Genomic DNA, 26169 nt, shown 5'->3' with positions numbered 1-26169 from the left:
CCTTTATTTTCACTAACCTTGAACTGAAATTTAGCATTTCCTTCAAATATGAATGTCAGTAACCACATTAATATGAAAAGGGGTCCCTATGAATGTAAGTAACCACATTAATATGAAAATGGGTTCATAGACTTCGGCAGATTTCCAGAGATCCATGAAGTATAAAAGATTAAGAACCCTTCCTACTCTAAGAACATACATTCCAAAGTGCAGATCTTCATTGGTAGTTTCTTTGCCCAAGATGTTTCCTGTGTGAATGAAATTACAGATCTGGTCCCTGTCTATATCCCAAAGGGACAGTGAAAGGAGTAATTTGGAGTGGGGAGATATGGGTTCAAACCCCAGTTTTGCAACTTAACTGTGATTTTGGGCAAAGTTGCTTATTCTTCTTGGATCATCAGTGAAAGTGAGGATGTCAGGGTAATTGACCTCTAAGTTTCCTTCCAACCTTAAATCCAAGCTCCTCAAATAAGAAACTTATTTTGTGCTCTTTGGGGGTCTAAGGAAGAAGAAAAATTTCTAAATGGGGAATCAAGGAAGGCTTTGTGGAGAAAATGGCAATTGAGTTGGGTTTTCAAGGTCAAGGAAGGCTTGAACAGGAAAAGAATAGAATCATTGAATCTTGGAGTTGGAAGAGAGTTAAGAGGTTATCTAGCTGAATGGATACCTGAAAAGAAAACATACCTAATAAATGATCATGTTGTAAAGTATAGTGGGGGTAAAAGAGGTGTTAACTGAGAAGGAACACATTCTAGTCACAGGGAATGTTGTGGACAGAGCTGATCAGGTAGGAAAGCACAGGAAGTGTTTGGAGTGGACTCTTGTCTGATTCACTGAGAGTTCCTTGGTGGGAAAGAGTGGAGTGAGTGGAGTGGACTCGTGGACTCAGTTGTGGCAATGGGCTATCTTTTTTTTTTTTTTAGATTTTTCAAGGCAATGAGGTTAAGTGGCTTGCCCAAGGTCATACAGCTAGGTAATTATTAAGTGTCTGAGGTCGGATTTGAACCCAGGTACTCCTGACTCCAGGGTGGGTGCTCTATACACTGTGCCACCTAGCCTTCCCATGGCAATGGGCTATCTAAGAAGGAAACACTTTGTTTACCTATTTACTAATCTGCTTGGACAGAAGGAAATGCTGAATCATAATGAGTCATTTTTACAAATAAGGCAAGACAGAGGGAAGTCCTATCATTTGGTTTCTACACTTCTGGGGAGGGGGAAAGTTCACCTTCTAAGCAACATGGGGAAAGGAGCACACATCAAGAGAAGACAGATGGAAAAGACTAGAGAAAGAGATATCTTGGGTCCAGGGCAGTGAATGCAAGAGTGAGGAAGCTTCACCCATATAATCCACACTGCTCAAGGTAGGGTTAAAGTGCTTTCTTATTTCCTGCCCTTGGGCAAAAGCCCATGGTTCAAGTCTATTTACCACTCTAGGTAGATGAGGAAACCAGTTTCTGATGATTTGCAGTATAAGTTGAACTTTATTAACAAATATAAGCAATTTTTGGAAAGTCCATATGGAATTGACTTTGTGAATACATTATAGTCACATAGTGCTTGCATGGGAGGGATTAGTAATTGGGAGAATAAGACAAACCCTACTCTATCTTTTGGTGATTTATCTATTATTTATCTATTAATTTTCAGTGTATAATTAGCTGTTTCAAAAATCTGACCTTTACTTGGGATCAAACTGTTGAGGAACAATTCACGCATATCCATCCATCTATCTGTCTGTCTGTCTGTCTGTCTGTCTGTCTGTCTATCTGTCTATCTGTCTATCTTTGTACCTGTCTCTCAAGTATCTGACACTACACATAAATTTATATTCATATATATATATATAATATTACATTTGTTTTTTAATTCTCAGAACTAGATCAAACAATGTAGGAATGTTACAGCAACATCCTTTTAATCCTCCTCACAATGAATTCCTCAGACCATTGTAAGAGACATCCAAATAACTTATGATGAATCTTAATGTCACTATTACTATGCATCTCTGAATGCAAAGTGGTGAAAATAAAGGGAGTTAAAAAAGTCCAACAATTCACAATCTTATAACAATCAACTAACCCCCAACGACTACATATAAGTGCTAAGACAATACCTTTCCTGCTCACTCCATTATGTGGTGTTGTAGATGAATCATTCCAAAAAGAAAACATGTGAACTTTGGTCAGAGGACCTCCAAGACACTATACCGATTCCAGGATTTTCTTTTGCGTTGGCTATGACTTACTTCATCACAATTTGTTTGATGAGATGGGTGGAGTCAAGGGGTAAGATATATTAAGAACTATTTTAGCTCATGCAGTTGTCTACTGATTCATTTCAAACATTCAAGGAACCCTAGAATGTGAAATACTGAACAACAACACATTAGAGAAATGTTAACTGTATCTATAGACTAGTTTTGGAGACCAGTTCAAGAGAGTTAGTTATTAGCTAAATTAAGTGATATACCTAGGTAAGTCAAGTTAGGCATTATCAAGCTGGGTAATTATTAAGCTAAATTAAAAAAAAATCAGATCATGGCACATTTATTCTTTGAGTATAGGACCTCCTATGCAGAAGGAAGTTTTTCAGAAGTCTAGTCACTACCTTGAAGAACAAGCTCCTATCTCTGAATTAATAAAATTAATGAAATGAATGAAATGATACTCAACATTGGCCATGAAAGATGAGTCAAATTCTCAACTGGCTTCTTTTCCATCCTTCTCAGCCTCTTTATCAAATATAATCAATGTTCAATGATCTCAAAAAATAGATCTATAAATAGAGGTAACAGATAATCCTTTGTTTCCCTATCACTTGCTGACCTGAAACCTCTTCCAAGATGAGGACTTTCCCTAACAAAAAATCAATAAGAAGGTGTTTCCTGAAAAAAAAGAAGGATAAGCTGAGAAGCCATCTTGGGAATTTGCATACTATCACCCCAATCTGGACACAGATTTAGATACCAACAACTTCCCTCTCCTGCCTCCAGCCCTCTGAGGGCTTCATCAGTTCTATAGACTATCTTATTCTAAATCTTATTAGGATATTTTCATGAGTAAAATATTTATTCTCCCACCCAAAAAGGTATAGACAGCTCCTCCAAGCAATTGTTAATAAGAATGGGTGTTCTTGTCTAGCAGAGCTACCATCTTATCACATGATACCTCTCTCAGAGAGACTTGTCGCAAGTTCAGGAACTGGAATGAATAGGGAGAACTGAACAATCCTTCTAACTTTAAGTGCTTCACACAAATAGTCCTCATTGCCACAATGATTAGTCCTAATTTCATGACTGTCTAGCTCTAAGATGCTATGATTTTATGACCTGATCATTGTCCTTTCAAGGATTTTATCATCTATCTGGGGATTTATGATAAAAGGTATGGGACTGAATGATAATCCAATAGAAGTTCAGGGAGGAAAAAGCAATTATGAATTGGCAAACTCAAAGAAGTCTTTGTAGAAGAAGTGTGAGAATATTACCTGAATAAAGACACAAAGGTAGGAGAGTTTGATGTATATAGAACTTAGTGTATTAAAGTTTTTGACTTCAGCAGAGTTTTATGTTGAGAGTTTATTTATTTATTTATTTATTTAGCAAGGCAGTGGGGGTTAAGCGATTTACCCAGGGTCACACAGCTAGGTAATTATTAAGTGTCTGAGTTCACATTTGAACTCAGGCTCTCTTGACTCAGGGCTGGTGCTCTATCCACTCCACCACCCAGCTTCCCCAATGTTGAGGTTTTAATTAATCAAAATTATTAATTTTAATATTTAATAGGCCTCAAATTGAAGATGGGTAGCTAGATGGCTCAGTGCATAAAGTGATGAGTCTGGGGTCCAAAGACCTGAGTTCCAATTTGACCTCAGACTAGCTGTGTGACCTTAGACATGCCACTTAATCGCTGTCTGCCTCAGTTTCCTCAACTGAGAAATTGAGATAACAATGGTATCTACTTCACAAATTTGAATTCAGGTTTTCCTGACCCTAGGTCCAGTGTTCAAATTATTTCATCAACATCTCAAATTAGGTATGTGTAGAAGGAATCCTATATAAAAAAGAGACAGAGAAGGAAGATCAGCAAAATAGAATAGTAGACAATTTCATGAACTAAGGGAGGATTAGGTGAACAATTGTGATAAATGTTCAAAACAGAAAAAGAAGACTGAGTACCTGGATAAGGTCACCAGTGAGAAGTTACTGCTGATGACCTTCAATAGTGATATGGATGGAGGAAAGTCAGATTTCAGGGTTTCTTAAGGACCCCTTAAATTTTGAGTGACTGTGAACTACTGAAGAATTAACGTCTGTCTTTTCTCCTTTCTCTTCTATTCGTTCTTCCTTTCATTGTACTTAATTTCCCTCCCCAAGTCTCAAGCCAAGATAGCAAATGGATAGGCTAGTTGATCAGGTTTAGGGGGCGTTACCAGAATTGTAGAGTTTGGATTATGGGAAAGTATGATTTCCCTTTTCTTGCCCCAGAAGCTCTGTGAATAGAATGGAGGCAGTTCCAAAGTTTTTTAATAAAGGGTCAGGTGGGGTGGCTAGGTGGCACAATGGATATAGCACTGGCCCTGGAGTCAGGAGTACCTGGGTTTTAAATCTCATCTCAGACACTTAATAATTACCTAGCTGTGTGGCCTTGGGACAGCCCCATTTGCCTTGCAAAAACCTAAAAAATAAAATAAAATAAAATAAAATAAAAAAGGGTCAGGTGTCAGGAGACCCAATTTTCTGCTTCTCTGTGCTTTGGTTCCTCAACCCCTCTTATTTCTATCTCTTAAATGGAAATAATCATCCTGTATTCATCTACCTATACACATGCTGGACAGATTGGTTAGTTAATGTTTACAATTCCTTTCAGGATGAAAAGTGCCAGGTATTATTATTATTATTATTATTATTATTATTATTATTATTATGTTCTCTAAGAGAAATTTTATGGCCATTAAAAAGAAAAAAAACACAACCCAACTTAAAACATTCATGGGCAAAATATTTATTTACTACTCCCCCTAAAAAAAAAGGTGTAGGCAGCTCCTCCAAGCAAGTTTTTCCTTTTGTGAATGACCTGGCCAATTTACCCCCTAGGAATAGAACTGGGACACTTGGGTGAAAGTGAAAGTCAAGGCTTGATTTCAGCCAGGGATATGGGATCTTCTCCAGATGCTCTGCAGATAAAATGTTGTTTTTGCATCTTGTCAGATGACTCTTGCCTCAAATGCTACTGACATCAAGTTAAATCATATAAAGGGTGTTGGAGATGAAGCATATCTGGATGGCTTTTTTCTTTCCTACCAGAATATTTTGAACTTCCAACCCTTTCACCTTGGCCCAGAAACAGTGATACTTCCTTAGGGGCTACACACAGTTTTTGCTACAGAAGTTTTCTTCTTTTACTTCTTCATTTTTTTAATATAGCCAAAATCCAGAAGGTTGAGTACTTAAATTTTTTTTTAAGTAAAAATGTTGCATGCCTTGTGAACATCTTGTTTTCCATCTGGGATGAGGCTTTTTCCTGTTTTTTCCAGTTGATGTAGAGTCAGGAAAAGTTATAAAGAAAACCCTAAATTACTTCTTTGCCAGTAATAAAGAAATCTTTCTTGGTTTGGAGTCCAGGACTTGAGAATGACTGCTGGTGGCCCAAGCTTCCTGACCTACTTGGCTGGCAGCTCCTCAGGCCTTGGTGCTTTTAGCATGATTTATGCATAAACTTTAAAAGTGAAATTTATGAACTGCATTAAATGCTAAAGAAGAAGCATAAAAATCAGTAATTTGAGTCTGGAGCAGTAGAACACTGTGTACAAATAGTCCAAATGAAAATAATAGGGTAATAGATGCATCAGAGAAGAGTAAATGGCTTTCTGACATGAAGGGGCTAGGCTTTGGGATATTCTTTAATTATCTCCTAATTGCCTAAATGAGCTAGTGTTCGGGCAGATTGATGAAATCAAAGTGGGGTGATTAGAAAGAGAAAGAAGTAGAATTGGAGTTAGAGTGGTAGTAATAGGTTTGATAGATTGGACCCGAGGGTGGAGTCAGGAAAATGGACTGTCTCTTTGAGCTTTGCCAATTGGTGAGAATTTCATCTCTTAAAGGATCTCAAAGTTTTAAGTGACCATATATATATATATATATATATATATATTTATGCATAAATATATATATATATCAATCATCTAACCCACCTCATACCTGAAGCATGAACATCCTCTGTAAGCTTTGCTGACAAATAAATCAACTCGCTAGTGAAGGAAACTCATTGTTTTCTGAGACAAGCCTTCCTATTGTTTGGAAATTTGTCTTTCTTAAGTCACAATGAAGATTGTATTCTGTAGTCAAATTAAAAAAATTGTTTTCTGGTGATAGAACTTTACATTTCAACTTATCTTCTCTAAAGTGTCCCTTTAAATTAGATATCCTAGCTTCTTTCAACCCTCCTCTGGTGTGATTTCCAACGTTCTCACTACCTCATTTATCCTTCTCTGAAAGTGTTCCAGTCTGGTAGTGTCCAAATCAATGTAATCCTCCGGATATAGGCTCACATCTAGAAGGGCTATCTGACCCGAGTTTCCCAAAGGCTGTGAAAAGTTTCAAATGCTGGACAGATGATGGATTACCTATTATTATGCAGGGAATAGTCTAGCTAGGGTCAGAGAGGCTTTTTACCAGAAGGTCGACCCCCCAGGTGATGGTTTTTTGTTTTTGTTTTTTGTTTTTTTTTGCTTTATTGGCAATCACAGCAATTCATGAAAACTGTCTCCAGAGGCAAAGAACCTTCATACTCTGCAGTGGCAGAAGCTATACTCACAATGGTGAAATCATAACTCTTTTAAATGGAAATAAAATTGTATTAACTTTTTTTTGGCCACAGGGTTATATTGTTCACTCACACTAAATTTGCAGTCCACTAAAATCCCAAGATCTTTTTCTTAACAAACTATTGACATATCCCAGTATAGTCAGAGATAGCTATACAACTGAGGACAGTCATTTAACCTCTTCATACCTCTATTAACCCATGGGTAAAATGGCTTAATAATACTTGAATCACCAATTTCACAAGACAATTATGAGAGGGAAAAGATTTAAAGTGTTATTTTCTTGACATAATTTAAATATGATTTTTGTAAAAAAATTCTATAGAGACTCTGTAGTGCAGGAGAAGAGTCTGGTACCATGGAAGATGAATTCTTTTTAAAAATTTATTTTTTTTCAATGAAATAAAAATCAACCTCTCACTCCCTCTCAATTGGAAAGAAAGAAAAAACAAAATCCTTGCAATAAATATAATCAAGCAAAACTAATTCTCATGTTACCTATTTTTTTGAATCTCTTTCTGTACCTTGAGTCCATCACCACTTTGTCAGTTGTGGGAAACATAAATCATCATTGGTTTTATGGAATTGTGGTTGGTCATGGCACTGATTTGAGTAACAGGAGATTTTTTTTCTTAATGGAATAAGGCTTGCTGTGTTGATGTGACTCTAGCTGTGAGTACCTGGAACCTGCTTAGTAGTGGATTGTGCTTGGGGACAATGCCCCTTAGTTAATGGTGATAATTGCTATTGCCAAGGCTTTTTTATGCTTGCAGTTTGTTTTGGGAATTGTGCATCTTCTTCCCACAGAGAAATTCCCTTCTATATGTTCTCTATGTTGGTTTTTCTCCCACTGCTTTTGTTTCCCAATATTCCTCAGTTTACTTTACACCGTTGCCAGTAGATTACTCTACTGACTGTTTCTGGTCTCTCTCTCTCTCTCTCTCTCTCTCTCTCTCTCTCTCTCTCTCTCTCTCTCTCTCTCGTCTCTGTTCAGCTGATCTAAGAGCAGCCGCTTGGCCAAGCTGCTGACATCACCCCAGTCCTCTGCACAGAGTTGGGTCATCAAGGCTGTGGTGCAATAAGGGTGGTTCAGGACTGCTGGATACCCTCTGGGACTGTACTACTCAAGTCATTCTCTAAACTGCTAATGAAATTTGGAGCAATTGTAATTACCTCACTTGCTCTATTGTTCTTTAATAAAAACATTTATATAATCCAAAACAATTTATTTTAATGGTCATTTTGTCCCACCTATTGTCTTTTAAATCAAAGAATTTTTAGACTCTGGTCATTATTAAGGCAAATAGTTACAGGGATCTTGTCCGGGTAATTTGAGTGGGTTATATAGAAAGTATTCTTTGTAAGTAAAATAACATTCCCATGACTCTTTGAAGGTATAACTGACCTCAGAAATGATATATTCTTGTTCATTATTAGTAAACTCTGTACTATGCATCTTTCCCACTGACCTGTCATTTCATTAGTCATCTAAATCTAAAATAAATAATTGAGAAATACAATTAAAATCTTATTTAGAGGTCCTGTTAGTAGAGCCTGATTCTCCTCATAATTATAGGGGACACAGGCTGCCAATGGGATTCATAAAGGGACCATAAGGACTTCCAAATATCTTGACCCAGGTGATGTCCTACCTGCTTCAGGAATAGCCTGCCAGGCATTCATTTAGTTTGTATTGAAGCAAGGGGTGAGGTGGACAGACAGACAGACAGAAAGGGATGGAGACAGTGACAGAGTTAGTGATAGAGACAGAGACAGACAGCAGAGACAGAGAGACAGAAACAAAGACACAGATAGAGAAAAACAGAGATAAAATACAGAAAGAGAGAAACAGATATAGAGAGGCAGAGTCCGAGAAACATTTATTTACTCTTCTGTTTATGACAGAGGCAAAGTGGAATGAGCTCCAGATTTAGACCAACTCTTATATCTAGTATCTATATACTAAATATTCCTTAGGTATATTTAATGTTCTAAATATATCTTATTTACCTTAGATAAATCATTTAATCCACCTAGCCCTAAATTTCTTCTTTGTAAAATAAGAGACTTAATCTACATATAATAAACTCCATTAAAAGTTCATTTCAGTTTTAAATCCCATGAAGAAAGTCAAATAGTTTATCTTTTTTTTTACAAGACTTCAGTCTGTCTATTGTTCCATTAAAGCTTAGCTTGGTCTAAGGTAGTGGTTTCTTGCGGAAAATTTTTGGAAAGTTGAAAATTTATTTCCTAAATTCAGTACACTCTTAGAAATTTACTGTCAGCAGAATTTTAGACTTGGCAAAGACAGCTACACTATTCTTTTATGTCAATAAAAGTGAAATTCCTCTAGAGGGCACTAAGAGATTCCTCTTGAAATGAGAGGTCTGTGTGTAGAGTGGTTTTCCAAAGTGGCGTTTTGCTTCAAATGTGATGAATTGAACTAAACTAACATTTAATGCATATTTTTTCCCACTGAGAAAAGGTACTTTACTGGTGTTTGGATTGGTGTGACTGGCTATCCTGTACACAAAGAATGAATTGAGAAGAATGGAGATAACCAAGTTTAGTCTGGGGAAGTCTTTTTCTGTTTCTTCTGCAGTTGTTTTCAGTTTAAAGGGTAGGACCCAAATTCCAGTGCCATTCCATGATATAAGGATCTTAACCATTGACTCAGATTCCCTGCTTTATCCTGAAAGACTTATCAGGCTAAGCAGTGTAGTATAATGAGTAGTTGCTGGACATGGATTCAAGTTCCACCTCTGATCTTTACCAACTGTGTGACATTAGGCATAACCTTTCACTTCTTCAGAACCTCTATAAAACTAAGGAGTTGGACTAAATTGTCTCTAGGGTCCCTTCCAGCACTAAATCTATGAGCATTGGCTTATTTTTTGAGATGGAAAGAAACCAAGATATTCAGCTGTTTGCATTGTCAAATTTAAGCATCAGAAATGGGGAGAAAGCCAAATGAGAAACTCCTCAGGAAGGACTTTTTGGCCTCTCACTTGCTTCCTCAAGAAGGATTATTTGGCCTCTCCTTTGAGCACCTGCGACAACATATGAGAATTCCCCCTACCAAAGACTGAAGAGAGTCTTAGATGATTGTCTGAGGTCAGAAAGGCAGTGACTTTTCTGGGCTCATATACTTAGGAAGTGTAGGAGGAAAAATCTGAGTCCAGCCTTCCAGACCCCCACTTTCTGGGACACCACACACTGCCTATAGCTTAGACAAATGAAAAATAAATCAAAATCTGTGGATGACTTTCTCGGGAGCTTTCAGTGGAGTCAACCACTTAATTTCTCCCTAAGCACAGTTTGATACGGGGGAAAAATATAAAAATAAAACAAAATGATTACATTATCTTAGGGTGTTGCAAATGTTTAAATTGGAAGGAAGCTAGGAACCATTTAGGATAACCTACTCCTCCTTTCCCAGGAGCAAATAGGAAAATGAAACCATTTACTCAGAGAACTGGACTAGAACTCAGGTCTTCTGAGTCCCAAATTATGTTCTTTCATTATACCTAGATGCCAAATTATTCATGTATTTTTTTCAAATTATAAACCATATTTTCACTCTCTTATTGACTTGCAAATAAATGTGAAAGATGCTGTGGATTAAAAGATTTTGCCTTCAGCTTGTCAAGTGTTGTCAAGTGGTTCTGGTTTAGACAAATGAACATTTTTGAGGGTGGTTTGGGGGCTTAAACAATCAAGAAAATTAATATGTCTCATTAACTTTCATGAGAGAAAATTTCTTGGCTTTGGGTGGTTTGGTTTAAAGGCCAGGGAAACACAACTCAATAAAAGGTGACAGACATTGCTAAGCCAATGTGTTCTGATGTCTGACCCATCCTCTGCTGCTCATTCAGGTCTATCTTGCATCTGTCATTTCATTACAGATGATTTTGTTGAACATTTTTTCTTTTGTTAAATGCATTGGATAAACAGTTATAGATGAACACATATTTTATCATAGAAATGAGTGAATCGTTTTGTTGGTTTAAATTTGTTCATTCTCATCTCTGATTTTGTTCTTATATCATTTACCCTCTCTTCTGCAATATCTATCTCTACTTTGGTCTAAAAACCTACTTATTCCCCTCTTAGGACTCCTTGTCTCCTCCATGAAGCTTTCCCAAATTCCTATAGCTCATAGTAATGACTGATTCTTTTGAACTCTTCCAAAAGAGCAGAGAAGGATTACAGGTCCATAGATCAGATCTAGTGACTAGATTCTGAGTCTACAGAATTTCACAGATGAGGAATTGAGGCCCAAAAGAGGATGAGTAACTTGTTGCTGGTCACATATTAGTAGGTAGAAGAACCAGGATCTCAGCTCCAGTTAGAATGACCTTTTACTTGTCCTGAAAATAAGTATAATCTAATGGTTAGACTTGAAAAGGGAGGAAGGCTTTTAGAAATGAAATTCTGATATTGCAATGATCCTAATAGAGAAGGAAAAGGGGAAACATTTAAAGAAAAAAATCCAATGAATGATTTAAAAACGATGTGTGAAAAGAGATGCATGAAATATGAAAGGAAGAACACAAAACCAAGATTGAATACAAAAGAGTAGCACAGAACCAGTATGACATTTTCAGAAAAGTTAAGTTCAAAATTATATTAGGGACACTGAGAAGAACCTTTAAGGGTATATTTGGAGTAAGGGGAAATTTAAAGAAAAGATGAACACAAAACTTGGGACAAAGGGTGCAATGTTAAAGGTGATTATATGAAAGCATAGCTATTCAACTTCTGTTTGGGTTATCTCTATTTTTGGTGAACAATGATATTAAACATGGGAAATTTAAAAAAAACAAACACAATGAGAAGGAATTGAAGTCCTAGATAGTCAAATTGTACCTGACTGGTTTTAAATTAGTTCAAGTCTTCAGGTCCAGATGAATCATACCCGAGGGTACCGAGAGAACTTACAAATGAGACTGCCAAGGTGCTGTCAGGAATATTAAATGAATTGTGTAGAATAAGTGAGATTCCAGAAATATTAGAGAAAGGCTAATGTTATTCTTATGTTCAAAAAGGAGGGAGGAAATATATTCTCTTTCCTTAGGTGCCTTCCTTCCTTTGAACTTGCATAGGACCTTGCTAGAAGAGACTGTGGGGGACAAAGAAGGAGGCCATGGAAATAATATGCTTTCCTACAGTAAAAGTATAGATAGTGCTCAGGATCTGCAGTAAGAAAGCTGGGGTTCCAATACTGTCTTTGCCCCTTTCTACATATACATCCTCAGATCTCTCACTTCCCCTCTCTTGGTCCCTACTTCTTCCTTTATAAAGGGACTAGGAACTCTTAAAAGGTTTTCATACTCCTGTCATTACGTTTGTGACAAATGAAAGCAAAACCAGGAAGGCAGAGTTGTCAGAGTCTGACAGAAATAAATGCATTTTGATATTGCTGAACCTAAGATTTCCCTAAGATCCCTTGCAGTCTTACATCCTACAATCATGCATAATATCCATGAATAATGAATGCCATGACAAGGAACTTTTGGCAAGTACCATAAACCATGTAGGGATAAGTGACATGAAGGTATATGTATGGGGGGATGAGAAGGGATGGGCTGAAAAGGGAACAGGGACACTGGTTATTGAGGAAGCTATGACAGAAGGGGGAGGAAGGGAGAAGGAAATCAGATTGAAGGAGAAACTCATCCCAGTTCAACATTAGGTGGTTTTCTCTTTTTAATTAATTGTTCTTATTACCTTGGAATTAATCTATGTAGTTTCTATTCTTCAGAAGGATTGGAATTTCTGTCAACACCCATTTAATTTACTACTCTGGAGCAAAGTCCCATTTCCCTACCCTAGTTATGCCACAAAATAAACTACAGCTTGGCTTTGGCCCTGAACAGTTAAGAATGTTAACTTCTTAAGTGAGAGAGTTTGAATAACCATGAGAAGGACTCTTATTGCTACTGTTACAACTATAGTCTGATTATGTGTTCTATAATTAGGTGTTGGAAAAACTCTAATACATATTAATATTTGATTGATTTGATTACCCATTCTAATTGTACTTTGATCACTTCTGATAAATATATTGTTTAATATTTTAGTTCACTTACAGAATTCATTGTACAACTATGCTTTGATAATATCTGATTACATCTTAATATTTGATTGCTGGGAATTGTTCTCATTTCAACCACTGGGTACTTTGAGTGTATTGGCATGTTTTTTAAAGCCTACTGGCCTCTCTATATGGATGGTACATTTTTAGTTATATTCTTTCATCATAGAGTTGGTTAAAAGTGTGTGATTCTTAATGAAACTAGTGTACAATCTATATCATCTCTCTAGAACCAGATATGAATGAAGCATGAGGTGAGTCAATTTTCTGCTGAGGTTTGAGATTCAGGACTGGAAAGCTTTAGTCAGATGAGACAGCTACATCTAATGAAAAATTTCTGCAGTTAAATTGAAACTAATTTTAAGTATCTTTAGCATACAAAGGATTACAGGGTGGGGGCTTGTAACCTCATGACTCAACTGAAACTTTTCTTTGCCTTTTCTCAATTCTCATTCTTCTTGACCTCTTTGACACTGCTGCTCATTTTTTTTTTTTTTTGCAAGCAATGGGGTTAAGTGGCTTACCCAGGGCCACACAGCTAGGTAATTATTAAGTGTCTGAGGCTGGATTTGAACTCAAGTACTCCTGATTTCAGGGCCAGTGCTCTATCCACTGTGTCACCTAGCCACCCCCTGCTCATTTTCTTCTAGTTAATCTCTCCTTCTAAGGGCTTTGGGATGCTGATGCTTTCTCCTAGTTCTTCTCCTGTTTTTTTTTTTTTTTTTGACCACTCCTTTTGAGTCTCCTTTGTTGGATCTTCATCCAGGACACTCCAACCAGCCACAGAGGTCATTGAAGGCACTGTCCTCAGTCCTCTTCTCTTCTCCCTCTTGCTTAGTGCTCTCATTAACTCCCCGGTATCAATTATCATCTTCTCAGATTACTCCCAGATCTACAAATCCAGACAAGATTCTATTCTCACATTTAACTATTGTCTTTTGGACTTCTCAAATAAAATATTTCATAGACATCTCAGACTTAACACATTCAAAACAGAACTCCTTATGTTTCCCCCCACATCCTCCTTCTCCTTCTAATTTTCCTCTTACTGTGACAATACTACCATCTTTCTAGTCTCCAAAGTGCGCAACCTTATCGTTCTCTTATCACTCTCTCATCTCTCACATCTAATCACTTGCCAAGTGTTATCCTTTCTACCTTCACATTTCTCTTTTCCTTTACTCCTCTCCTGGTTCAGGTCCATAACCCTTCTTTATTGGACAATTGCAGTCACTTCCTAATGGGTATCCCTGCCTCATGTCTTCTCCTTCTCCAATCCATCTTCCACAGTTCTCAAAGTGATCTTCCTAAAGCACAATGATGACCATGTCACTACCTTGCTTGATAATCTCCAGGAGCAGGAATTATTTTCAGAATTGAATACACCCCTCGGCCTCTCTCCTCTGAACCCCGCGGAGCCATCCCCGACCAGAAATTCAGCATGTCGATTTTGAAGATCATTGCAAGAGAGATCTTTGACTCTCGTGGAAACCCCACCGTTGAAGTTGATCTCTATACTTCAAAAGGTCTCTTCAGAGCTGCTGTGCCCAGTGGGGCTCTACTGGCATCCATGAAGCCCTGGAGCTCCGAGACAATGATAAGACCTGATATATGGGGAAAGGTGTCTCAAAAGCGGTTGAGCACATCAATAAAGCTATTGCCCCGATCCTGATTAGCAAGAAACTGAATGTTGTGGAGCAGAAGATTGACAAATTGATGATAGAAATGGATGGTTCTGAGAATAAATCTAAATTTGGAGCAAATGCTATATTGGGAGTGTCTCTGGATGTTTGTAAGTCTGGGGCTGCAGAGAAAGGTGTCTCCTTGTTCCCCTATATTGCTGATCTTGCAGGCAATGAAGAAGTCATCCTGCCAGTTCCAGCCTTCAATGTGATCAGTGGTGGCTCCCATGCTGGCAACAAGCTAGCAATGCAAGAGTTCATGATCCTCCCTGTTGGAGCATCAAACTTCAAGGAGGCCATGCGCATTGGAGCTGAGGTCTACCACAACCTGAAGAATGTGATTAAGAAGGAATATGGACAGGATGCCACCAATGTAGGAGATGAAGGTGGCTTTGCTCCTAACATCCTGGAGAATAAAGAAGCTCTCGAGCTGCTGAAGGAAGCGATTGGCAAGGCTGGCTATACTGACAAGGTTGTAATTGGCATGGATGTTGCTGCCTCTGAATTCTTCCCATCTGGGAAATATGACTTGGACTTCAAGTCTCCTGATGATCCCAGCAGTTACATCTCACCTGCTGAGCTTGGGGACCTTTACAAGAGCTTCATCCGGGACTATCCAGTGGTGTCTATTGAAGATCCCTTTGACCAGGATGATTGGGAAGCTTGGAAGAATTTTACTGAAACTGCAGGCATCCAGGTTGTAGGGGATGATCTCACAGTGACCAATCCCAAGCGCATTGAAAAGGCTGTGAATGAGAAAGCTTGCAATTGCCTCCTGCTCAAAGTGAACCAGATTGCCTCTGTGACGGAATCTCTCCAGGTGTGCAAGCTGGCCCAGTCCAATGGGTGGGGAGTAATGGTTTCCCATCGTTCTGGAGAGACTGAAGATACCTTCATTGCAGACCTGGTGGTGGGTCTCTGCACTGGGCAGATCAAGACTGGGGCCCCCTGCCTATCTGAGTGTTTGGCCGAGTATAACCAAATTCTCAGAATTGAGGAAGAACTGGGCAGCAAGGCTAAATTTGCTGGAAGGAACTTCAGAAACCCTCTGGCCAAGTAAGCTCCATGACCATGAAGCTTCAGAGCTAGTAGGCTACAGTCACCTCAGTAGAAGTCCTCCAAAGAATGGGCAGCACCAAGTAGTAGACCAGTTTTGTTTTGGGGATGGGGGCTCAGCGCTACATAACTCCACCCCGCTCTCTTCCACCTTTCTGTGTTCTCACTGCTTCTTCTGGTACCTGATCATTTGGTCCTTTTTTGGAAGACCTCATCTTGTGACTGGGTAGAATGATCTGTTCTCACCCCCACCCCCAGTGTTGATGTGCAGTCATATACTTGTGATGCAGCCCCCCAACAAGCCCATGGGCCAGATCCTTTAGTGGCTTCTATGTGCAGAATAAAAGTATTCAGTAATCCACTGAAAAAAAAGAATTGAATACAAACTCTGGTTATCATTTCAAAGTCCTTTACAAGCTGGCTCCAAACTATCTTTTCAGCCATATTATAGCCCACTCCCCTTCAAGCTTTCTAATCCAATCTCATCCAAATTGGCTTTACCACTATTTATTTAATATGATCTTCCATCTCCTGGCTTCCTGCCCTTTGAATATAGGTGGTCCCTATACCTAAAATGAATTTTCCCCCATTCCTCCACTCTTTGAGATCCCCCAAGTTCAAATTCCATCCCGTGCTTTAAGTAATTTCCTTGTCTCCCCAACTGCTGATGTTCCCCCAATTATTTTGAATTGATTTTGTCTATATTTTATAGACGCTTAAATTGTCTAAATTTAGATCTTTACATGTCTTCTCAGATAATGATAATCATAATAAGATTTGTAAGATGCTTTATAAGGATTATCTCATTTTATCGTCAAAAGAACCCTTTGAGGTAGGTGCTACTACCTCCATTTTACAGAAAAGGAAACTAAAATAAACAGAGATTAAGTGACTTGCCTAAGGTTCCATGGCCAATATCTAAGCTGAATTTGAACTCAGTTCTTCCTGACTCCAAGTCTAACACTCTATCCAGCTACTCCTCCCTGCCTTCTTGACAGCAGGTACAATTTTATTTTTGTGATTTTATCCCCAGAACCTACAATAATATACTTGATACATATTAGGCTCTAGAAAAATGCTTGTTGATTGAGTGATCATTAGGGGAGGAGAAAAATAATTTAATACCTTTCATTTATATAGCATCTTATATTTACAAAGCACTTTACATATTGTCTCCCCTTTGAGCTTTACTTGTTAAGTATTATATTTATGTTATGTTTTTGTTATTATACCCATTACACAGAAAACCAAGTTTCAGAAAGAATAAGTGATTTGCCAGTGATTGTACTAATGTCTTTAGATTCCAGATCCAACACCTTTTCCTTTCATTTCATCTTCCTGGGAGGGTTTATAGCATTTCTCTATCATGTAAAATGTTGGAACTTGATTTTAGAAACAAACAATTTACTGAATATTCCTAAATTAGCATATTTTTTCCAAAAGTTTTTCTATATTGATATGAGTGTGATTTGTTTTGGTTATTTTTAGTGTTCCTATGGTTGAATCTACCTTACATTCCAGGTTTGAATACAACCTGATCTTGGTAAATGATCTTTTAATTCATAGCTATATTCTTTTTTTGCTAACATTTTATTCAATATTTCAATCTGATATTCATTAGAGACATTAATGTATGTTTTGTTTCTCCATGGTGGGTTTTCCTGGTATATCAATGCTATTGGTATCATAGGGATATTAGTGTATGCTTTGTTTCTCCATGGTGTGTTTCCCTGGTATAATGATGCTATATCATAGAAGGAATTTGGTTAAGGCTTCTTCTTTTTCTACTTTTGCAAATTTGGAATTTCTTTGAACATTGATGGAATGCACTCAAAAATCCAATTGCTCCTAGACTGTTTCTTTAGGAACTTTAGGAGTCCTTGAAATTGTACTTCTTACTCTCCTGATTTTGAGGCTATCCATCTGCTACTTTCTCACTTTGGTCCATCAGTTCCTGGGACCTTCCCACCCTGGAACCTTCTTCTTCCACTGTCGAGTTCCTTTTGGAGACCTCTGTTTTGGGGATGACTGCAGGTTGACTATGCTTCATTTCCCTCCTGGCTTTGTTTCTGACACTATGGGCTTGAACATCAAGTTCTCATACTCTCATTACTATACTGTCAACCCTGGACTTTCTCTTTTCCCTTGGATTCTTGATTCTTCTCTTACCACTTCTCTATCTCTTTTATTGACTCATTCTCAAGTTTTTTTTTGAATAAAAGTGCATCACCTAAGGCTCTACCCTGGGCCCTCTTACCTTATCCCTCTGGGCAGACTATATATATAGTGTGGTGGAAAGAAAGTGACATTTGGAATTAGAGGTCCTTGGGTTCAAGTTCTGTGTTTTGTACATACTCCTTTTGTGACCTTGACCAAAAGAACTAAGAGACATCCAAGATGTCTTCTGAGTCTCAATCTATTATCCTTTCATTTTTGCTGATCTCATCATCTCCTACCGGTTTAGTGATCATCTCTGTGCTGATCATCTTTCCTTTAATCTCTTTCTCTTTCTATACTGTCATGTAAATTCTACTTTTGTTCGACCATAATCCCCTCTGAGCCAATAAACCTTTATGGTCTATTATGTGCCGGATAGTATGCTAAATGTTGGCATCTTGCCTATTTCAAATAGTTTCTGATCATGGTAAATGATCAGAACAATGAATTTGTTTTATATAGCTGCCAAGGTCATTTGGTTGATGCAGTAGTCTCAAACACTTACTAACACCCCGGGCAAGTCACATAACCTTGTTTACCTCAGTTTCCTTCCTCATCTGTAAAATGAGCTCAAGAAGGAAATGAAACCCCAAGAAAACCCCAAATGGAGTCACAAAGAATTGGACATGACTGAACAACAACAAAAGCTGAAAAATTGATATTCTTATAATACATATCTGACCATCCTTCTATTAGACATCATTTTTTAAAGGATCTCTATTGTTGCTAGGGTAAAATACAAAATTCTCAACCTGGCATTTAAAACTTTCCACAATATGGTTCTCATCTCTCTCTTTTTATTCTAATTTAATTTTACTGGTCTTATACTCTCCATTTTATTTAGAATGGCCTACTACACCCAATATCAGTATAGATTCAATTAAAAATGATCCTTTAAGAAATAAAAACAACTTAAAACTAGCAGAATACTCAATGCTCATGGATGATCTGTGCCAATATATTAAAAATTACAATTTATTGGGACAATTAAATTCCACAATAAATTCAAAATGAACATGACCTGTACATTAAAAATTAGAAAATAAAAACATATATCTTTGACATCTAGGGATAAACTCTTAACTGAGAAAAAGATAGAGTAATTACAAAAGACAAAATAGGTAATTTTGATTACAAATGCAAATTTGAAAAAAGCTTTTGAACAAAATGAAGTTAACATATCTAGAATAAGAATGGAAGTGGTTAGGGAAAAATTCTAACAAATATCTCTGTTAAAGTTTTGACCCCCAAGTTACAAAAACAACTAACAGAAATATATAAAACTAAAAACCATCCCCCAAACTGTAAAATCATATGATTTTATGATTATGAGTTACATAATCATATGTAACTCCTAACAATCATATAAACAGATGTTTCAAATCACTAAGAAAAAAGAAAAAAACGCACATATATTTCTACCTTAAATCCAGCAAACTGGTAAAGATGAGAAAAGATGGGAATCATCAATGTTGAAGAAATTGTGGACAGGACAATGTACTATTTAGTGGGATCAAGAAATGCTCTAAGCATTCTGGAAAGCAATTTGGAATTATGCAAATAAAGTGACTAAAATATCCATAACTTTTGACCCAGAGATTACACTGCATGCAAATAATGCCAAAAAGTAATTGACAAAAATAAATATTCCCCATATAGTTTTTATAGCACTATTTTTATATGAAATCAAAGGATTGCTATGAAAACTTTACATAAATGGAGTGCTAAGAGAGGCAGAGCTTGGAGAACAGTGTACACAAGAAGCAACAACCACAAAATAATAAAAACAACAAAATGTTCAGAAATTATTAAAAACAAGTTTGACCTTAAAGAAAAGATTTGAGAAAATACCTCTTACCACTTCTTTGAAGAGGGAAGGATCCATAGGTATAGAATATTACACATAATGAAATATTATATTGATTTGCTGATTGACTGTTGAGTTTTTTCACCTATTCTTCCTAAAAATATTTGTTATAATTATTTATCACAAAAGGAAAACATACAAGTTAAAATCTTTTTTAAAAAAAGGGAACCAAAAACAATTCCCCATAATATTTCATCTACTCATTACATTCCTTTTAACAAGTGGCCCTTTGTATCTGCCCTGACTCCTTCCTCATTCTTTGTTTCTTAGGCTCCCTTGATTTCTACATGAGACCTTTCCTCATCTTTCCTTTCTATCCCCACACCACTTACTTTTTATTACTTATTCCCTCTTGAAATTACTTGGCATTAATGTGTAACTATACATTTTATGCATATATGTGTACACATGAATATACATGTGTTATACATGTGTATATTTGCTTGTGTATTTATGTCTGTGTACACATACACACACACACACAATTAGGAGGCATATTGGATAAAAGTCCAGTGACAAGAGTCAGAAGAGTCATCTTCCTGAGTTCAAATCTGACCTCAGAACTTATTAGTTGTGTGACCCTGAGCAATCAACTAACTTTATTTGCCTCAGTTTCTTCATCTGTAAAATGATCTAGAGAGGAAAATGGCAAGCCACTCCAGCATCTTTGCCAAGGAAACAGCAAATAGGGTCATGAAGAGTCAGACATAAGTGAAATGACTAAAGAACAAAATATATATATATATATATATATATATATATTGTATGATATGTATTTCTAAAATATATACATATGCATAGATTGTATCTTCTTACTTTTATGCATGTGCATCTTCTTCCCTGTTAAATGTGAACTTGAGAGCAGTGTCCACTTCAATTTTGTTTTGTATACCTTGCCCTTCACATAGTTGATTCATTGTTTTTTGAATTGCACTTAATCTATTATGTATTTCTATTTTGAATTTCAGTAATCCTAGTTAACAATGCCAACCTCAAATCAGATAACCCTAAACCTGATGTACCTGCCTAAAACCATGATCATTAATAGAATATTCTATTTTTTTCCCTTTTTGTACTTTGTTGCAATCTTAAAGTAAAAAAATTATATTTTCTGAGAAGGAATATATTATGATGACTATCTGGTTGCCAAAGAAGAACCAAATAGCTTGGTCCCCAAAGACCATGACCTCCTCTTAATTGCTTTGAAGACGAGGTCTTCTTATTTTATTAGCTGGACTACATTGCCCTGAGATGCTTGAAAACAGACATTGTCTGTAGAGTATTTGTTTAATCCAGGACAGATGTTTTTGAAACAGGGTTTGGGAATACTTTAGGGACAGGAAGTGCTTGAACTGTGTTCAACTGTTAACAACTAACTTACAGGCCATGCCAATTTAATGTTTTGTTGATGCTCAACTTTTGGCTCCCTATGTTTCCTTCAGTTTCTCCACCGCCATTGCCCTTGCTGTGAGATGTGTCTGAGCACCAGTTGCCCGGTCAGCTTTGACTAGGAGGAGGGGTAGAAAAAAGTTGCTGTGATCTCTGCACTCTCAAAAGGCTCTGGCATATATATATAATAGATATTAGTCACTCTGAGATGCTCAGTGTATTATTTGGGAGAAATTGGTAGTTTTTGTGCTTGAATTTTGTCTGGGCAAAAAAGACTTAGAAAAATTTTAGGACAAGATAAATCTAAAAAAAGAATGATTATAGAGCAAAGTAAAACTAAAGGAAACTGTCCAGGAGGAAGGAAGATGATGAAATATGAGAGGTAGATTTTATGGTTTTTCCTCTCTCCCAGTCTTGAACCCCTTGTTCAATACGAGCAAAAGTAGGAATTCTGAGTGGGCTTCCCAGGAGCTCTCTCTATTTCACTTTCAGCAGCATCATCGCATGGCTGTTGACCTGCTCTTTGGTAGGAGCCAAGAATAAATGGGGCAAGTCAATGGCTTAGTTAAAACATCATCGTTTAATCTTGTCAGCAATAATGGTCTGTATGACAACCTCCGTGAACCAACTCTCAAGTGGGATGCTCTTGTACTTGGTGTATTTGTTCCTGCTTTCTATCCATCTGTGCTGACAGCTCTGTTGCCAGGGCTGACAGCAGCAGCAGCAGTGGCAATATTTCTAACCTTAATAACTTGTGGTTCTTCACTTAACTCTTTGGGAATTTTATTTTTACATATGCTTTGCAACTAGGTGTGACTGAATGCATTGAGACATGTCAAAACTCAGCCTTAAGTTCCTGTGTCTTAAATTCCTGCATAGTCTGGTCTCAAGCTGCCAAGCCAATTTTTATCAGCCATTATTCCTGGACACAAAATTTTGACTTCAATCAGGGCAGACTCTTTACTTATTTACACAGTCATTCTCATCTCCATGACTTTATACATATTGCTTTATCCATTAGGCTAAACATGCTAGTTTAAAGTGTTTAATCATGTTCAGGCTCTAGCCTTTGAACCCATTTCTGTCTGTCATTCAAAATCTTATTCTTCTTTTGAGATCTAGCATAAATCATGCCAAATGTACAAAACCTTTCCTGAGTTGGGAGGTTCTCACTGACTTCTGACTCCCCTAAATCCCTGTAATATTCCTGGTCTTTACTATGCAATTAAACATTTACTTTATTTCTTATAATTTGAAAGTTGTTTTATTTATCCAAAAAACAGAGAAACTCCTAGATGAAATGAAATGTATATTTAAATGTAATTTTACTTTTTTATTATAAATTTAAATACCAACATATATTATAACACAATATATGAAGAAGAGAAAAAAGATTGTATATAAAATTGTGAACTTCTATTATGTACAGTTTTTGAGTGCATTTTAAATTTAACATGATAATTATTTTTTGGTTTTTGCAAGGCTTTGGGGTTAAGTGATTTGCCCAAGATCACACAGCTAGGTAATTATTAAGTGTCTGAGGTTAGATTTGAACTCAGGTCCTTCTGACTCCAGGGTTAGTGCTCTATTCACTGTGCCATCTAGCTATCCCAATTTAACACAATTAAAAAAATCCTGCCCTATCTTTCTGCCCTACCTGTCTGAATTCTTTCTCTACCTCACCTTTTCTGTGAATTAAAACTTTTTTTTCATTGATGCTTTCCTCTTATTTTTTTGCATCCTATTGCAATCTACTAAATCCCTATCCTCCCACCCCCAAATGGAAACCCATTCCATAGTGAGTCGAGCCAAATGTATTGACTATATTTCATATTCATATGAAGCATCCATAAAAAATACTAAATACTATGTGTCAGACATTGTGATAAGTTCTGGAGAGAAAAAGAAATATAAAAATACTTCCTGTCCTTAAGGAATTTACACTCTAACTTAATCACACTAAGTAACTAGGCACAAACAAGACACATAGAATATATGTAATTTCAGAGAAAGAAGACACTGGAAGCAAAGAAAACAGCAACTAAAGAAATATTTTCACCTTTCTTAAGCAATTGCATTGCTTCAATATTTAGACATTTAGGAGCTGAAGGATTTTGACATCTTTCTTGACCAGTAGTATATCAGAGTGGATAAGATGTAAGGTTTACAATTAGGAAGATCTAGGTTTGAATGCTGTCTCTGACATTTTTTAGACATTCACTTAATTTTTGTGCTTAGAACATTCTTGAGGACTCACAGATTAAGTCAGAGATTGTTTTAGGTTCCCATTTAGGGAAAAAGTTTCTATAATGATAAAATTATCTGAGTATATCTCTGAAAATCAGTTGGAGCTACTTCACTCATAGCTTTATCTTGCTGTTGGAAATGAGGAGAAATTTCCTATGTAAATTCTGGAAACACTTTGTTTTACTGTTCTATTATTTCTTGCACTGGATTTCTTTTTCTCAGTAAGATTTTGTAGTAATAGTTGAGTTTTGCTTATATGAATCAAATGCATATTAGTTTATTTTTATCATTTTGTTTAAGAAGTAAATAATCTGAAGGATTTTATTGTAATCCTTAGGAGACTATTCCAGATTCAAGATACACTTTGGATCCTCTATCCACCAAAAACCATAACTCCAAAACCAATCTGTTTAATTTTACTGGTGAGCCAGAGAAAGCAAGTAATTAAAAAAAGTAATTTAATGAAATAATATAATAATAAGAAAAGCAATAGACCCCTTCCTCCATAAACCTTAGGCATACTATCCCACAAATATGCATACTATTAGTAAAGAGTGGATGCTCATTATAGATATCCATTGGAGAAGATTTCATACAGGTAGGGAGAAGTAGATACATGTTGGACCCAGTTAGGAAGATGCTAACAACCACACCTCTGACCCTGAAGAGTTACAGATATCATCTGTTAATGTTACTGAAGAGCTCCCAGTGGACTTATAACCTGTTTTCTTGTGTGGCAGATGCATTGCCTCTGCTTGTGGTGGTTTCCACCACCAGCTTCTGAATTGCAGTTGGAGTCTAGTTTCCCGGTCATCAGTGGCAGGAGCAATATCTGCTCCTAGGAGGAGACTAGGTTATATAAAATAGGAAAATTGTCTGTGAGACTTTAATCAAGGGGACTGAGGTTCTAACTGCCAATGTAGCTTCCCAGTCACCTAGAGCATAACCCCCCCACCAACAGCATTCCATGAGGACTCAAACTTGGCAGATTTCCCTCTGTTATTTGGTTACCACACCCAATACATCCTGCCCACTAAACCGATTTCTCTATGGTGATGAGGGGAAATACATCTATCTCATTCAATGTTGTATCTTTGTTAAGTATTCTTTCAATGCTATGGCTAAGTAAACTTCTTAACTGTCAGATAGATAGTTTATAAAAATTAAATTTTTTTCAATCTTGAACTTGAAATATCAGACTGGCTTGAATCAAACCTGGCCTATTACTATTTCAGCTCCTTGGAGTACATGTACAAGAAAACACCGACATTTATGAATAGATTTATAACTCTTTAAGTCACACTCAGAGAGACTAGAATCATAAGAATGGTCCTTATTCTACAGCTGTTATAGCTGAAAAGATAATTTCTTTTAGATTTTTTTGCAAGGCAATGGGGTTAAGTGGCTTGCCCAAGGCCACACAGCTAGGTAATTATTAAATGTTTGAGGCTAGATTTGAACTCAGGTACTCCTGACTCCAGGGTTGGTGCTCTATCCACTGTGCCACCTAGCCACCCTTTAACATTCATTTAAAATTTTTTGGAATTCTGATTTTATCTCTCCTCGTGAACCTTTACACTGAAAAGGTAAACAATTTGATATAGATTAAACATAAATGTTCAATCATATGAAACATATTACTATATATTAATTATGTTGAAAAAGAAACATACCAAAAAGAAAAAAAGTCAGAAAGTGAAAAATGGTAAGCTTCAATGTGCATTCATCAGAACTTTTTCTGGAGGTGGATAGCATTTTTTCATCATGAGTCCTGTGAAATTGTTTTGGATCATTATATTGCTGAAAGTAGTTAAAATGTACACAGGTGATCAGTGCACAATATTGTTTTACTCTGTGCAGTGTTCTCCCGGTTCAGCTTACTTTACTTAATATCAGTTCATATAAGTCTTTCCATGTTATTTCTGAAGTCAGTCTGCTTATTTCTTACAGAACAGTAATCTTCCATTACAATCATATACTACAACTTGTTCAGTCCAATTCTTGTCCAGTTCTTTGTTTATCAGCTGTATTCATAGAAATGCATTTATACAGATGTGTCTCCAGGATACTATATTTTAATTTCTGGTCAGTTCTCTAAATATCCCTAAACTTAAATAAGTGTCGATCTATTATTATCAATTTTACAGAAATTTCTTATACCAAAGGATAAACACAACTGTTGCTTCCTATGACAGTTTTCCCCCCCCAGACATTCCTTTACATTTATTTTTGTTATCAAGGATGGAATTTTTGTCTTCTGATTTGCTTTCAAAGTATCTTGATTTTTGATGGTTATTATTGATTCCTGGTATGCTTCCTGTGGCTCAAGGATTCAGCCTTGGAAAATCTAACTGTCCTTCATCCAGCAAATCTAATCATTTATCACATGATACTACTTCCAAAGCATCTCTCAAATCTTATCCTTTATCTCCAAAGTCAAAACCACAACCCTAATTCAGTCCCTCATCACATCTCTCCTGGACTATTCTAGTTGTTTCCAAACTGGTATCCCTGATTCAAGCTTCTTTACACAGGTACTAAAGAGATTTTCCTATGTGAAAATATGACCATATCATTCCTTTTCTCAGAATCTTCTAATGGCTCCTAACATCTTCTAGAATCGAAATGTAATCTTCTTGAGAACAGGTGCTATTTCATTTTTGTTACTGTATTCCCAGCACTTGAATATGGTAGATGTTTAACAAATGCTTCTTGATTGATTAACCTAGATTACATTTATCATTTATCCATGTTGTTTATGTTGAGACTCATCTCATAATGTGAAG

General features: G+C 36.7%; 2 long non-coding RNA genes and 1 pseudogene across 2 annotated transcripts in view; 2 read left to right on the top strand and 1 right to left on the bottom strand.

The window, feature by feature from the left end:
• The window catches only part of LOC141517969 (uncharacterized), a 30083-nt gene extending 27663 nt beyond the window's left edge, over nt 1–2420 (bottom strand). Inside the window, exon 1 of the long non-coding RNA XR_012477037.1 lies at nt 2117–2420. This is a non-coding gene — a long non-coding RNA (uncharacterized LOC141517969). The remainder of the gene's footprint in view (nt 1–2116) is intronic.
• Nucleotides 1189–26169, top strand: part of LOC141517968 (uncharacterized) — a 96377-nt gene continuing 71396 nt past the window's right edge. Inside the window, exon 1 of the long non-coding RNA XR_012477036.1 lies at nt 1189–1364. This is a non-coding gene — a long non-coding RNA (uncharacterized LOC141517968). The remainder of the gene's footprint in view (nt 1365–26169) is intronic.
• On the top strand, nt 14312–16081 carry LOC141516332 (alpha-enolase pseudogene; annotated as a pseudogene).

This window comes from Macrotis lagotis, chromosome 3, assembly GCF_037893015.1.
Source record: "Macrotis lagotis isolate mMagLag1 chromosome 3, bilby.v1.9.chrom.fasta, whole genome shotgun sequence".
Classification (NCBI taxonomy): domain Eukaryota; kingdom Metazoa; phylum Chordata; class Mammalia; order Peramelemorphia; family Peramelidae; genus Macrotis; species Macrotis lagotis.
The sequence above is the reverse complement of the archived record's forward strand: the minus strand, read 5'-3'. Positions and strand labels throughout refer to the sequence as shown.